General features: G+C 45.2%; 1 long non-coding RNA gene across 1 annotated transcript; it reads left to right on the top strand.

The window, feature by feature from the left end:
- Positions 1-237: 237 nt before the first annotated feature.
- On the top strand, positions 238-6,905 carry LOC129783409 (uncharacterized). Its single transcript, XR_008745270.1, has 3 exons — positions 238-311; positions 5,509-5,772; positions 6,357-6,905. It is a non-coding gene; the product is annotated as an uncharacterized LOC129783409 (long non-coding RNA).
- Positions 6,906-14,364: the final 7,459 nt, after the last annotated feature.

Here is a 14,364-nt window from a genome sequence, read left to right as displayed (position 1 = left end):
GGAGCGCAGACTCCCCTGCCGTCCAGCGCTGGTTTTGCTCATATTCTACTTGCTATAATTAATAAAATTTTAATTGGATTATGATCCGTTGTGGTCTCAATTTATAACAATTTCTGGTGCCGTGACTCGGATAAGGAACGGTGGGCTTTGGTCCTCCGGGGAGGCGCCCCGCGACATTTCGCGGCCCCGCGACCAACAGCTTACTCCAACCTTACCGACAAACCTAAATTCTAGAATAATGAGCAAAGGAGAAACCGGTAAAATCCCATAGAAATTCTGTGCACGGGAGTCCGGATGAAGACGCAGGACGTGTAAGTATATTGCAAATTTGTTCGCGGGTTTGCCGTTCGGGCGGGATTGGGTCTCCTGGAATATAACGAGTGAGAGGTTCGATATACTGAACCAAGCGAGTGCGGACTCTTAAGTACTGCGTTTCCCATCTCCCGCGAGGGACTGGGCCAGGAACAAGGGGAGCGAGTGAGTGTATGTTTGTGGATATTCCAGAAGATGGGGGCGAAGGGCAGCAAGCCTTCGACTCCCATGGGAAGGGTACCCACTGTACCTAAGAATACCCCTCTGGCATATATCTTAGACAATTGGAGATATTTCCCTGGAACTCTAGGGAAAGATAAGCAGAAGATGATAGAATATTGTACTAAGATATGGGGAGGGAAGAAAATTTCTAAAAATGTCTTTTGGCCAGTCTATGGGTCAGAAGAAGATTGGGTAAGACAGCAATTAAACCTCTGGGTTAATAATAAAAAACCCCTTAACCCGGAGGAGAGTCGATATGCGCAAGTGTGGCTAGAAAGACCGGGAGCTAGACTTTACCCACTGAATGAAATGAAAACTAAACAAAAGAAAAAGCAGGAAGAGTTGGACGAAACCCTTCTAACCCCCCCTCCTTACATTCCTCCTCCTGCTCCCGCAGAGGTCCCCAGAGCGCCCACTCCCCCACCAGAGTCGGAACAAGGGTCTCCCCCTCTTCCTAGACGCGTAACTAGAAGTCAGAAAGGGGCAGCTCAGATGTACCCCCTAAGGGAAATACCCATGGGGGGACCTCAACCTGTGATCGGATATATTTCCGTACCCCTAAACTCGGCTGACCTACGAGATTTTAAAAGAACCGAGATGGGAAACTTAATTGAGGACCCACTCGGAGTGGCAGAAAGATTAAATCAATTTTTGGGACCAAACCTTTATACTTGGGATGAGATGCAATCTATCCTTGGTCAATTATTTACTACCGAGGAAAGAGATATGATTAGACGAGCAGGAATGAGACTGTGGGATGCTCAGCATGCCCAGGGACCCCAAGCAGATATTAAATGGCCACTCCAAAGACCTAATTGGGATAATCAGGATCCAGTGCATAGAACTCATATGCAGGACCTGAGAACTATAGTAATTCAGGGGATTAGGGAAGCAGTACCCCGTGGCCAGAATATCAATAAAGCATTTAATGAAATGCAAAAGAAAGATGAAAGCCCTACTGAGTGGCTGGAACGACTGAGGAAAGCCCTTCAGCTGTACTCTGGGGTAAATCCAGACGACCCTTTAGGGCAAGCGCTCCTCAAAACTCAGTTTGTGGCAAAATCATGGGAAGATATCAGAAAGAAGATTGAAAAGTTAGAAGACTGGCAGAATAGAGGGTTGGATGAATTATTGAGGGAAGCTCAGAAAGTCTACGTAAGGCGGGAAGAAGAGAGCAGCAAGCGACAAGTAAAAATGATGGTAGCAGCGGTCAGAGAGGATCGCAAAGAGCGAACTGGTGAACACAGAACTGCTGGAACGAAACAAGGGAACGTAGTAGTAAAGAAGGAACAGAGATGTTGTTTTTACTGTGGAAAAAGGGGACATATAAAACAGAATTGCAGAGAAAGGATCAGGGATGAGGAAATATTGAAAACGGAATAGGAGAGTCAGGGGCTCTATATCTTAGGGGACCGGAGTCATCATGAGCCCTTGATAAAATTAAAAATAGGTCCCCATAAACAAGAGTTCACCTTTTTAGTGGACACTGGGGCTGAGAAATCAACTATTAAGCATATACCTGAGGGATGTAAAGTTTCCCCTGAAAAAGTACAAGTAATTGGGGCAAAAGGAGAACCCTTTAAAGTAAGCAAAATCAAAAATGTGGTATTCGAAACTGAAAATAAATTTGGAATGGGTGAACTCTTGCTCGTCCCTGAAGCAGAATTTAATCTGTTAGGACGAGATTTAATTGTTGAATTGCAATTAGAAATTAAAGTAAAAAATCAAGAGCTAACAGTGTCTGCTTATCCTTTGACCGTGGATGATCAAAAACAAATTAACCCCGATGTCTGGTACTCTCCGGACACAATTAGTAGACTGGAAATCCCACCGATTAAAATCCAAATTTCCGAACCCCACATACCTGTGAGGGTAAGGCAATATCCCATATCCCTAGAAGGACGGAGGGGATTAAAACCAGAAATGGATCGATTGTTAGCACAAGGAATCTTAGAGCCTTGTATGTCACCCTTTAACACCCCCATTCTGCCTGTAAAGAAACCAAATGGGAAATATCGGCTCGTACATGATTTAAGGGAAATAAACAAAAGAACTATCACCCGGTTCCCTGTAGTAGCAAATCCATACACACTGCTAAGCAAGCTAGGACCCCATAACTCCTGGTATAGTGTGGCTGATTTAAAGGATGCCTTTTGGGCCTGTCCACTGGCAGAAGAATGCCGTGATTATTTTGCCTTTGAATGGGAAGACATTCTACTGCAATAGTTTTCAAAGATAGTTTAGGGGATTCTATAAGTATTCCCTCATACTTTAATAATCGGCTATCTGTAAGCCATTTTTCTGCTTTTTGTTGTAACACTCCCCTGATATTATGAGGCGCATATAAGACAACTTCTCCATTAAAGGTAATGCGATTCGTTTCCTCAAGTAATAAGGCAGCAGCAACAATGATTTGTAAACAACTCGGCCAACCCCTGCTCACAGGGTCCAACAGCTTTGATAGGTATGCCACCGGTTTCTTTTGTCCGGCCCATTCCTGAGTTAATACTCCGAATGCCGTTCCTTCATATATGTTAACAAATAAATGGAATGGCCGCTTTAAATCTGGGAGGCTTAAAACCAGCGCTTGGCTTAGCTCCCTTTTGAGCTAAGCCGTAGACAGGCCGTAGACAGCAATTGAGATGGACCGTGCTCCCCCAAGGGTTCACTGAGTCCCCTAATCTGTTTGGACAGGCCCTGGAAGAGCTCTTAAAAGAATACCAAGTACAAACGGGAAACGTGCTGTTACAGTATGTAGATGATCTGCTCATAGCAGGGAATAATAAGGAGGATGTAAGGAAAGAAAGCATTCGACTCCTAAACTTTCTTGCACAAAAGGGACTACGGGTATCACAAGAAAAGTTACAATTTGTGGAGGAAAAAGTGAAATACTTGGGGCATTATTTGTTTAACGGCGAGAAGATATTAGATCCAGAGCGCATTAAAGGAATTCAGGAATTACCTATGCCTGTCACTAAGAGGCAAATTCGGCAGGCATTAGGGCTATTTGGGTATTGTAGGCAATGGATAGAGAACTACAGCTTTAAAGTTAAATTCTTATATGAACAACTGTCTAAAGACAAAATGCCCAAGTGGACCCCTCAGGATCAAGAGCAGTTTGCCAGTCTCAAAAGGGAGCTAAGCCAAGCGCCGGTTTTAAGCCTCCCAGATTTAAAGCGGCCATTCCATTTATTTGTTAACATATATGAAGGAACGGCATTCGGAGTATTAACTCAGGAATGGGCCGGACAAAAGAAACCGGTGGCATACCTATCAAAGCTGTTGGACCCTGTGAGCAGGGGTTGGCCGAGTTGTTTACAAATCATTGTTGCTGCTGCCTTATTACTTGAGGAAACGAATCGCATTACCTTTAATGGAGAAGTTGTCTTATATGCGCCTCATAATATCAGGGGAGTGTTACAACAAAAAGCAGAAAAATGGCTTACAGATAGCCGATTATTAAAGTATGAGGGAATACTTATAGAATCCCCTAAACTATCTTTGAAAACTATTGGAGCAGTTAACCCCGCTGAATTTTTGTACCCAGGAGAAGGTAATGAACTATTGCACAATTGTTTTCAAACAATTGAACAGCAGACACGCATTAGGCCAGACTTAGAAGAAGAAGAACTACAATGTGGAGAAGTATTATTTATAGATGGGTCATCACGAATAGTGGAAGGTAAACGATTGTCCGGATATGCCATCGTTAAGTTGGAAAAAGGAGAATTTAAGACAATAGAATCAGGCCCCCTGAGTGCCAGCTGGTCGGCTCAAGCCTGTGAGCTGTATGCATTGTGGAAAGCATTAGTGTCACTGAAGGGAAAGGATGGAACTATATATACAGACTCACGCTATGCGTTCGGAGTAGTGCACACTTTTGGGAAAATATGGGAAGAAAGAGGATTCGTTAACTCACAGGGAAAAGAACTGATACACCCGAATTAATTCGGCGAGTTCTGGAGGCATTAAAAATGCCGAATAAAATAGCAGTTGTACATATAAAGGGACACCAGCGAGGTACAAGTTACCAAGTTAGGGGAAATAATGCAGCTGATACAGAAGCAAAACGAGTGGCAGGCAATTATAGTACGATTTTAACTATACAACAAATACCTGTTAGTAAAAATTTGAGTTTTGAGTCTGCAGAAAAGGAAAAACTAGAACAAATGGGAGCTAAGGAACAGGCTGGTAAGTACATATTGCCAGATGGGAGAGAAGTTTTGCCGAAGGGCATAGCACTTGAAATATTTTCAAAAATACATAGTAAAACACACTGGGGAACCCAGGCGTTAGTTGATCATTTCAATCAACAGTTTGCCTGTATAGGTGTATATAACATAGCAAAGACAGTCACGGCAGCCTGCGAGACCTGTAAAAAGGTTAATCGAAACAACATGAGACAAAAGCCTCTTGGAGGACGTTCCCCAGCATACAGACCTTTCTCACACATACAAGTGGATTTTACTGAACTACCCAGGGTAGGGCGTTACAAATATTTATTAGTAATGGTGGATCATTTAACACATTATGTTGAGGCTTTTCCTACCTCCAAGGCAACTGCTAACCAAGTTACTAAAGTGTAACTTGAAGACATTATACCTCGATATGGAGTACCTGAAGTAATCGACTCGGACAGAGGAACACACTTTGTGTCAAAAATTGTTAGAGATCTAACAGAAAGCTTGGGTATTAAGTGGGAATACCATACGCCATGGCATCCACAAAGTTCGGGAAAAGTTGAAAGGATGAATGGAGAAATCAAAACTATTTTGACTAAATTAATGATAGAAACCAAATTATCATGGATTAAGTGCCTACCCATGGCACTATTAATTCTCAGAACCAGACCCCGAGCAGATGTAGGAATATCAGCGTTTGAAATGGTGTATGGAATGTCCTATAGAATTGAAAGTCCACAAACAAATGTTTTAATTCGAGACCGTGTGATTAATGAATATGTTTCACAATTAGCAGAACATCGTAACAAGCTTTGGGAACATGGACTGATTGTACAACGACCACCGTTGGACTTAAAAATTCATAATCTTAAACCTGGGGACTGGGTATTGGTTAAAACGTGGAAAGAAGAAACCCTAAAACCCAATTGGGAGGGACCTTATCTTGTTCTGCTTACAACAGAAACGGCTGTCCGGACTGCTGAGCGTGGATGGACTCATGCCAGTCGCATTAAAGGCCCAGTGACGAGACCCCACTGGAAAGTAATCAGTACTCCAGGTGACACCAAGATAACATTGAGAAGATAAAGTTATGATAGAGATTTTATTTGATTATTTTGCCGCATTACCTTTTGGTATAAAGTGTGTATTATTGTTTACATTTGCTATAGTTATCTCGCTTTTTATCTATTATATATGGAAGTGTAAGAAGTGTAATTGCTAAACTTATGCAACCACACAATATCAAGTATAGAAGATATGCTGATGTAAATAATATATGCACTCTAGATATATGAATTAGGTGTAATAATTTGAACTGCAATTGTTATCCATTTGCTTGTTTCAGGTGTAAGGTATGCCAGGATAAATGGTGGACACACTGTGAATTCGGATACCCTCCAATAGGAGTTTGCACACAGTGTTGGAAAATCCAAAGAACTCTTACTGAGTGGAAATTAAAACAATTAGAGTCTAACCAAGAAATTATTCGAGAATCCCATGAGTGGTGGGAAATTTTTGCCAAAGGAATAAACCCTCAATATTATTGTTACCACTCCACCGAACCAGTCCCCTTTGTAGCTGAAATCTTGGCTATAAAGTGCAGAAGGGAAGTACTAACCGTGTCTTGCTTTGCCCCATTAGTTAAAGCTGCAAAGTGGGAAGCCTATGTAAACAGGCAGAAAGCCCGAAGCAGCTGTTCTCCTGAAGAATTCCCTTGCTGCCGAGAAGATGGTACACCCCGTGGCTCGAAGCAACCGAGTCGACGGGCAAGGCAGAGGAGGAACAAACTGTGGAGAACAGAACCAGAACAATGGGACACTAAAGCAACAATGGCCGAACTTCCCCAGGACTGGTAAAAATATACTTAAATTAGCAAAATTGACAGACACCCTTTTTCCTGGTATACCGTTAGTTTTGTTATTGATAATAACCCAAGCAAATGGAAACCCTCATGAACCTTTTAAATGGACCTTAATCAGGTGGGAAGGACAAGTAACCATTCAGACTCAAGTTACTCCAGGAGCCCCTAGTTTTCTCTGTGCGCTGTGTGATCTCATACCGGTAAAACCCTGCCTGAACAAACATGGATTTTATTTTTGCCCTAGTTCGAACCATGAGAAAGGATACTGTAATTACCCAGGACATTATTATTGTGCCTACTGGGGTTGTGAAACAGTAGCCTCAGACTGGGAGGTTGACTAAGACAAGTATTTATGGGTAGGGTGGGGTCCTTTCGGATGTGACCCACCGAAACATGGAACAAATGGAGGTTTTTTGAATGAGGGTACATGTGACAAAATCTACATTAATGTGACACACCCAGAAGATGCAGGTTGGTTGATAGGAAAAACATGGGGGGCTAGACTTTGGGAATCAGGAACCGATAGGGGAGGACATTTCCTTATCAAAAAGGAACCGATACCTCACGATCCTTTACCAGTAGGACCAAATCTGGTCCTGAATCCACCCACTTCATCTGAAGAAAAGGTTGCCCCCATAATTGTCGTAACCCCTTCTCCAGACTCCCTTTCGAAAAAAACTAATGACACTGTGACTGAATTCTCCTTATCCAGGGATCTAGAGTTGTCAGAATCCAACGACCCCTTATGGAATCTAATGCAAGCCTCTTATCGTGCCCTCAATGAAAGCAAACCAAATTTAACTGAGGAATGCTGGTTATGTTATAATGTTAGACCACCATATTTTGAGGCAATTGGAAAACCAGGTAGGATTCAATGGTCTAATGGTTCAAACCCACGAGAATGCCCATGGGATGACCAGAGGAACCATACGCAAGGAATTACTATTCAATTGGTAACAGGTCAAGGAAAATGTATAGGTACAGTGCCCGAAAAGTATCAGCCTTTGTGCAACCGAACAGTCACTAACACCAATATAGAGAAACACAAGAACCAAAATGACAAATGGGCTATCCCGACACCAGGAGCTAAATGGGTTTGTTCAGACATCGGAGTAACGCCTTGCCTATCCCTAAACGTGTTTAATCAATCTCAGTTTTGCGTACAGGTGATTATTGTTCCTCGTCTGACCTATCACACCTCCGAGGAGGTGTTACGCCACTTTGAAGGAGACCTGAATAGGCAAAAACGAAAGCCAATTACAGTGGTAACCCTAGCTACACTGCTGATAGCGGGCGGAGTTGGAGCAGGTACAGGCATAGCCTCCCTAGTAAAAGGTCAGGAATTAGAAAGTTTGCAGATGGCTGTAGATGAGGATTTAGCAAAAATAGAACAATCTATCCAAAATTTAGCCACTTCAGTAAAGTCTTTATCAGAAGTAGTGCTGCAAAATAGAAGAGGATTAGATCTATTGTCCTTAAAGGAAGGAGGGTTATGTGTAGCTCTCAATGAAGAATGTTGTTCTTTTGCTGACCATACGGGAGTAGTCCAGGACACCATGTCTGAACTCCGGAAAAGGTTAGATCAACGTAAGAAAGATCGTGAGGCGGGCAGGTCATGGTATGAAAACTGGTTTAATATCTCACCTTGGCTAACCACTTTGTTGTCTGCTTTAGCGGGACCACTTATTATGTTGATTCTGGGACTTATATTTGGGCCTTGTATATTACGCTATATTTTACACTTTATTAGAGAACGGTTTGACATAGCTAAATTGCTTATTTTAACTACGAGGTCTAGGGCAAAATATAAGAGTGTATCTATTAATGAGGATGAAGATTGTTGCGAATGCGTTATGCCACGTGAGAACTATGCCTATTGTAATTGTGAGGTATTACCTTGTGAGTGTTATGATAAATGTTGGGATTGTGGAAAAAGGTTTGTTCGCAGTGCCGAGAATGAAAGCAGCGTCTAATAAACAATAATAGGATAAAAAGAATAGGGGGGATTGTAAGAAACTATGGACTAGGGTATTGTTTATTAAGATTTATGTTAAGCCCAATGTAAAGATTAGGCAACAAAAGATAAGATAACCGCCAGGTGTCCAGGATGCCGCTTGTGCAAGATAAGATAACCACCAGGTGTCCAGGATGCCGCTTGCGAAAGATAAGTTAACCGCCAGGTGTCCAGGATGCCGCTTGTGAAAGATAAGATAACCGCCAGGTGTCCAGGAACCGACAGAAACAGGACAGACAACGCCATATAAGGACATATGAGTGAAGGGTCAACACCTCCACTACCTCATGAACACGAAAGTAAAAAAAGTATAAAAAGGGACTGTTTGAACTGCTCAGGACGGCAGTTGGCGAAGCGCAGACTCCCCTGTCGTCCAGCGCTGTCTTTGCTCGTATTCTACTTGCTGTAATTAATAAAAAATTTAATTGGATTATGATCCATTGTGGTCTCAGTTTATAACATGAGTAAATAGAGTATTCTGTGCTGTCCTGTACACGCATGTGTGTACATGTATTCATAGCCAGTGAGTCGCGGCTCCTAAGCCTGATTTAAAAACTGAATGAGTTCATTATAATCCCCTCCCCCCCCTCCCAAAAAAAAAAAAAAAAAAAAGCTCTGAGGAATCAATCTAATCTGCTTTACTAAATGAACATGTGAAAGTGCTTACCAGGGATAAACCTGGGGACTCTACATATTTCTCTCTTTTTCCTCAAAGAAAATGAAAACACCTTTGAGACAATAAAGGAGTTAGAAGAGGAGCCAGTGTGTCCCATTCAGTATTCTCTGTGTATCTGCGTGCACCGCTTCCCCTGTTTGGTTTCTGATCGAGACGGGAAGGACAGGGAGGGTGTAAGGACATTGCAACTCTCAGAGAGAAGATAGGCTTTTGTGCTGGCTTCAGCCAGTTCTGAGCTCTTTGGGGCTTAAATCTCCCCAGGATGGGTGTGATGTTGTCTACTCCAGGGCAAATGGAGAGGAGGAGGGGCTCCTGGAGGGAGGACCCCTGGCGCAGGGGACACCCTGAGCATCAGAAGTTGTTGGAACCAGTGATGACTAGAGCTGTGACCAGGGGGGACCTCTCAGATTTCTCTGCATGTGGTACCCCAGTTGCTGGGACATACATGAAGCAGAGATTGTGCGGTGTGGTGGGAGGGTGACTTGGTTTGCAAAGGGGGAGCTCAGGCCAAGCCCCTGCAAGGCAGGTAGAACTGTGCTTCGTGTTCACCTTGCCTATGGCAACCTGCCGCAGAGAAGCTGAGCACAGCCCTTTGCTGACGCCCAGCAGCTTGTGCTCCCTGCTGTGCCCCTCTGAAATGTTTTGGTTGATCGTCATTTCATGGCGAGCTCTATTGTCCCCACAGCCAGGGCTACTGCAGCAGTAGCAAACCAGGGCTTCTAGTTCCTCCCTGACGCCTGCCTTCCTCCCCCTCTGCATCTCCCCAGCTCTCACAGAGGAGGGGTTGCCAGTGGTGCCTTCTCCAGGCAGGGCACATCTGCAGCTTCCATTGAATACCCTCCTTCCCTTTGAAAGCCCTGCCTCTTTCTGGCGGGTGGGGTTTGCTCATTTCCGTGAGCGCTTTTGCAGGTGGTGGTGACACGGGAAGGAAAGGGACATAGAGTGCTGGAGATGAAGAGCCGCTCTGCTTCTGTTTACACCGTGTTTGTACAGCTGAGGTGGGTACAAATCACGGGTGGCTTTGCTGGAGAACTTTGCCAGGGCTATAACTGACCGCCTGTTTGGGAGTCCCAGAGCAGCACGTTCGGTAACAGGAGATCACTGCGCTGCCTGCCCTTGCCGTTGCTGTTGCGCATGCGGCAGTAAACACCTCCTCTGCACAAAACTGAGTCCGGGTAGAGTCCATGGAGACAGTGTTGGTAAGAATCCCAGGTGCTGCAGAAAAGCAGTCTGAGGTCTCAGCTGAGCTGTACTGCTTCAGAAGGGAGATTAGCCATAGATAGGTACGTGCTTTCTTTCTCAGAGAGGGGGAGGATGGTGTGGGATAGTCCTTTGCTCGGTGGTCCTGTGGGCATGTGCACTGGAGAGGAGCCATCACAGGCCACCTCTTCCTGAGCAAGCCGCCACTGTGGGAGGCACCGAGATGCTCAGCAGAGGCAGTTTAGGAGCGACAGGGGTGATCTGTCCCGCTGCTTGGAGGTAATCCCCTCCATACAACCCTGAGATGCAACGTACCCAGCTAGAAGGAATCCCAGCAGAGATGGACAAAAAGATGAACACGTGCAGGTATTGCTCCCCAGCAACATGTGAAAAAATTCATCAGCAGTACATATCCTGGCATGTATCTGTTCATACGGACGGTGGATATTTATGGTTTTTAGTGTAAGTCAAAAGTTGTTGGACAGTCTGTTTTGCCTTGGAACGAAACCATAAAATTAAATTTTGCGAAGCAACCCATGTTTCAAATCCGTGGACAAGGTGAAATGCCATGTGCGTGAGAGCGTTTCTCATCAGCGCGGATCTTTGCTGTCTCTAAAGCAGTGCAGGCTGGGGCTGTGGGGGCTACTGGAGACATGCAGCCCGCCTGCACTGCAGGAAGGTCATTCTGGTCTGACTGTCAGCTGGAGCTGTATGTTGTACAATATTGTACGTGTTGTGCCAAGCTTCCTGCAGGTAAAGAAAGCAGCAGTCATGTATTTGACAACAGCAATCATAGGTGATGCTGTGAAGAAATTCAGGGAAAATCTGCGGCGCAAGTGATTTTGACTATTAGTAATGTGTCATTAATTAAAAAATAACCGGTGCATGGGTGTTGGTCAGAAAGGCCTGGTTTCTCATGTGTAAATGCACCAAGTCAGAGGCACTGATGCAAGTGCCTGGATGAATCGGTAAAACAGGGCTGGGCTAGCCAGGGCTGGCACGGGCAGCGTGTGCAGCATGTAGTGGTTTAGGCAATAGCTCTAATTCAGAGTTATGGTGGAGGCGCTGGATGTGCTTGGGTTTGGAAGCACACGTCTTTGTTAGCTTCAACGGAAACTGCAGGATTCTGCTGTGCAAATCAACGAAACTGTGAGATACAATCCACTGTTCAGGAAAGTCAGAACATGTTTTTAAGGAAGTCTCTGTTGGGAGGTAAAGCTGCTGCTGAAGCAATAGCAGCGATGGAGCGTGTGTAAAAGAGCCTGGGGAGACCCGCAGCCTTCTGGAGCCAGGCAGAATATTTAGGTTTGCATAACGCCGTCCAGCTTTACCCCCAGCACTGCTGTGAAGTGTCGCACCACATCTGAAACCAGCAGGCAGGGAAATAGGGAAGTGATTCTCCCTTCCCCGCCCTGAGGAGGAATGTGGCCTCTAGAAATGCTGAGGGACTTGGTACTTTATGCAGTAAGATTTGCACATGTATTTTGCCAGAGATACCGAGGCTAGAAAAACGTGGCAAGCAATCATTCTATGTTGAAGACACCCATCATTAGAAATTATACCTATAAGCACTTTTCAGCTGCAGCGCTAGGACTCCTGGAATAAAAGGGGTTTCAGCACCAGCTGTTTCCCTTTGAACTGGTGGAAATTAAGTGTCAGGATTACCTTCTCCTCTGCTTTCAGACAAATGGCGTGTGAAGTGAGTTGGGAGGAGCTATGAAGATGCACAAAAGCCTAGGTGAGCTGAAGACGACCAGATGTCAAGTTTTCAATCTGCATTATCTGTGCTCCCGGGAGCCTGGGAGCCCAAGCCCGTGTGCCGCCTCCTCCCGGGTGTGCTTCCTAGTGAGAGGATCCTTAGCCCGAGTGGGGCGGCTGTGGTTTGTCTGTGAACCTGTGGGCAAGGGTCAGGAGGGAGAGGAGAGCCTGACGGGGAAGAGCCCGTTTGTCGTGTCAGAAGCAGATGGTCCCTGTGTGAGGCCACTGACACCAGCCCCCCGGTTCCCGTGAGAGTTGCCCCCCTGAATGCAAAGTGCCAGGGCCGGGAAGGCTGGGCTGGGGCTCGGGCTGGGGCTGTGTGGGCGTTTGTGTCAGTCCGTGAGTGACCTCTCCCTGCCCCTCGCCTTCCCAGCCCGGCCTGAAACGGGTTTTGCTCGTCTGTTGCGCGCTGTAAGAACCGCTGGGTGCTGGGGGAGCGGGGAAGCAATGGCAGCCGCTCTCATGTAACCCACCCGCTGTCACCCTGGGATGTGCCATGTTGTGTCAGCGTCACTCCAGTCTGTGAGCAGCAGCTGAAATACCGACAGAGAAGGGAGAAGAAACCCAGGGTGCAACTCTTCTGGAGAGCAGCCGATAGCACTTGCGCTCTGTTTGTCTTGTTCCATGTCAGTAATACATTTATATAACTTTTCGTAGTGATTTTTTTTTTTTTTTCTTTTCTACAAGATCACTTCTACAGGATCCGTATCGCAATGTCTGGAAGTACAATTCAGTTTTCCAGCAACATCAGTGGGTCTTCTGCTCAGGCATCTATTGTCAGGGCAGCAGTTTGACTGAAATACTCTGTCTAGATCCATGTCTAGAGACACATTTGTGTCGGGCAAGGAATAAAGCTGGGGTCTTGAAGATTTCAAGCCTGTGACTTTGTTGTTCGTGATTTTCTGTGCACAACACACAGGGAAACGGAAATTGCTGGAGGAATCCTGTGTGGCGCACAGTGTGTCAGAGATACAGAGGTGTATATCTACGTATGAGAGAGAGAGAGGTTGTGCATGTTTAAGAAACAGGAAGGGCCTAGTTGTGACCATATATAGTGATTTTCAGCCAATTTCCCGTATACGTTAAAAGGTATAATGCCCTGGAAGAAAGGATTTCACACAGATGCATCTTCAATCTGTATGATGATAATTTTCTCTCTAGGAGTGCACAAATTTGAGGGGATGTTTTATTTTGTGTTAAGATTTTTGTCACAAGTAGAATGATTCAAGATGCACTCTAGGTGTAAATAAGTAGTATTAAGTCACGCTGGTTATAAAAATGTGTGGTTTTTCACTGCATGTGAGAACTCAGGATCTACCTTTCATACGTCATCATCAGCTGAGAAAGAAGACGTGAAGGACGCCATTGAATATTATGGGGTGTGGGTATGTAAACCCAAGTATTTTGGATTGCAGTCTGATTCAGTAAGTTGTACTATACACTAAGGTTAAGAAAACTTACCAGTCAGTGAATAATGCTGAAGGGAGAGTCCTGTAGGTGAAGGCTGCGTTACAGTCTGAAGTAAAGTTGGATACAGTCTTCTTATGGTGGGGTAAAATCCTTGTCACTATGCCGGATGCTTGCTGTTACACTGATTTGGTTTCAGTTGGTTTGCTTAAATTTTGAGCGGTGTTTTTCCTCTTGTGCACTGCTGAGAAACAGTGCGGGCAAATGCGGGTTTTTTTGCCTGTGCAAAATGCACGTTCAAGTGAAGAGGGAGATTTGTCTGTAATAGGCTGATCTGTTTGATGAAACATGCCGGTCTTACTCTTTGTAAGCCAAAGGTCAAAGAGAACACCTTGAGATGTGGTGACCTTTCTGAGGCTTCCCCAGCCTCTGCAAAATACGCTCTTGTTTGGCCACGTGAAGTGTTTGAAAAGGGTTTCTCAGAGGGTATCCTAGAGGGGAATAAGGCAGGCGTCCTGCTTGTGTTGGGCGTGCGGGGCAGGGCTGCACAGCGGGGTCTGGCGTCCTCTGGAACACCCGAAGGGACAGCGTAGCAAATGATTTCCACCCCACAGCCGGGCATCGCGAGAGAGGGACGTGCCTAATTCTAGCAGGCAAAGCGCAGGACTTAAGCCTGTTGCAAGGCGGTAGTAGTTGGCCAGTGAGCTTGGGAAGGGGGAGGGTGAGACAGGTG

Source organism: Falco peregrinus, unplaced genomic scaffold (assembly GCF_023634155.1).
Source record: "Falco peregrinus isolate bFalPer1 unplaced genomic scaffold, bFalPer1.pri scaffold_40, whole genome shotgun sequence".
Lineage (NCBI taxonomy): Eukaryota > Metazoa > Chordata > Aves > Falconiformes > Falconidae > Falco > Falco peregrinus.
The sequence above is the reverse complement of the archived record's forward strand: the minus strand, read 5'-3'. Positions and strand labels throughout refer to the sequence as shown.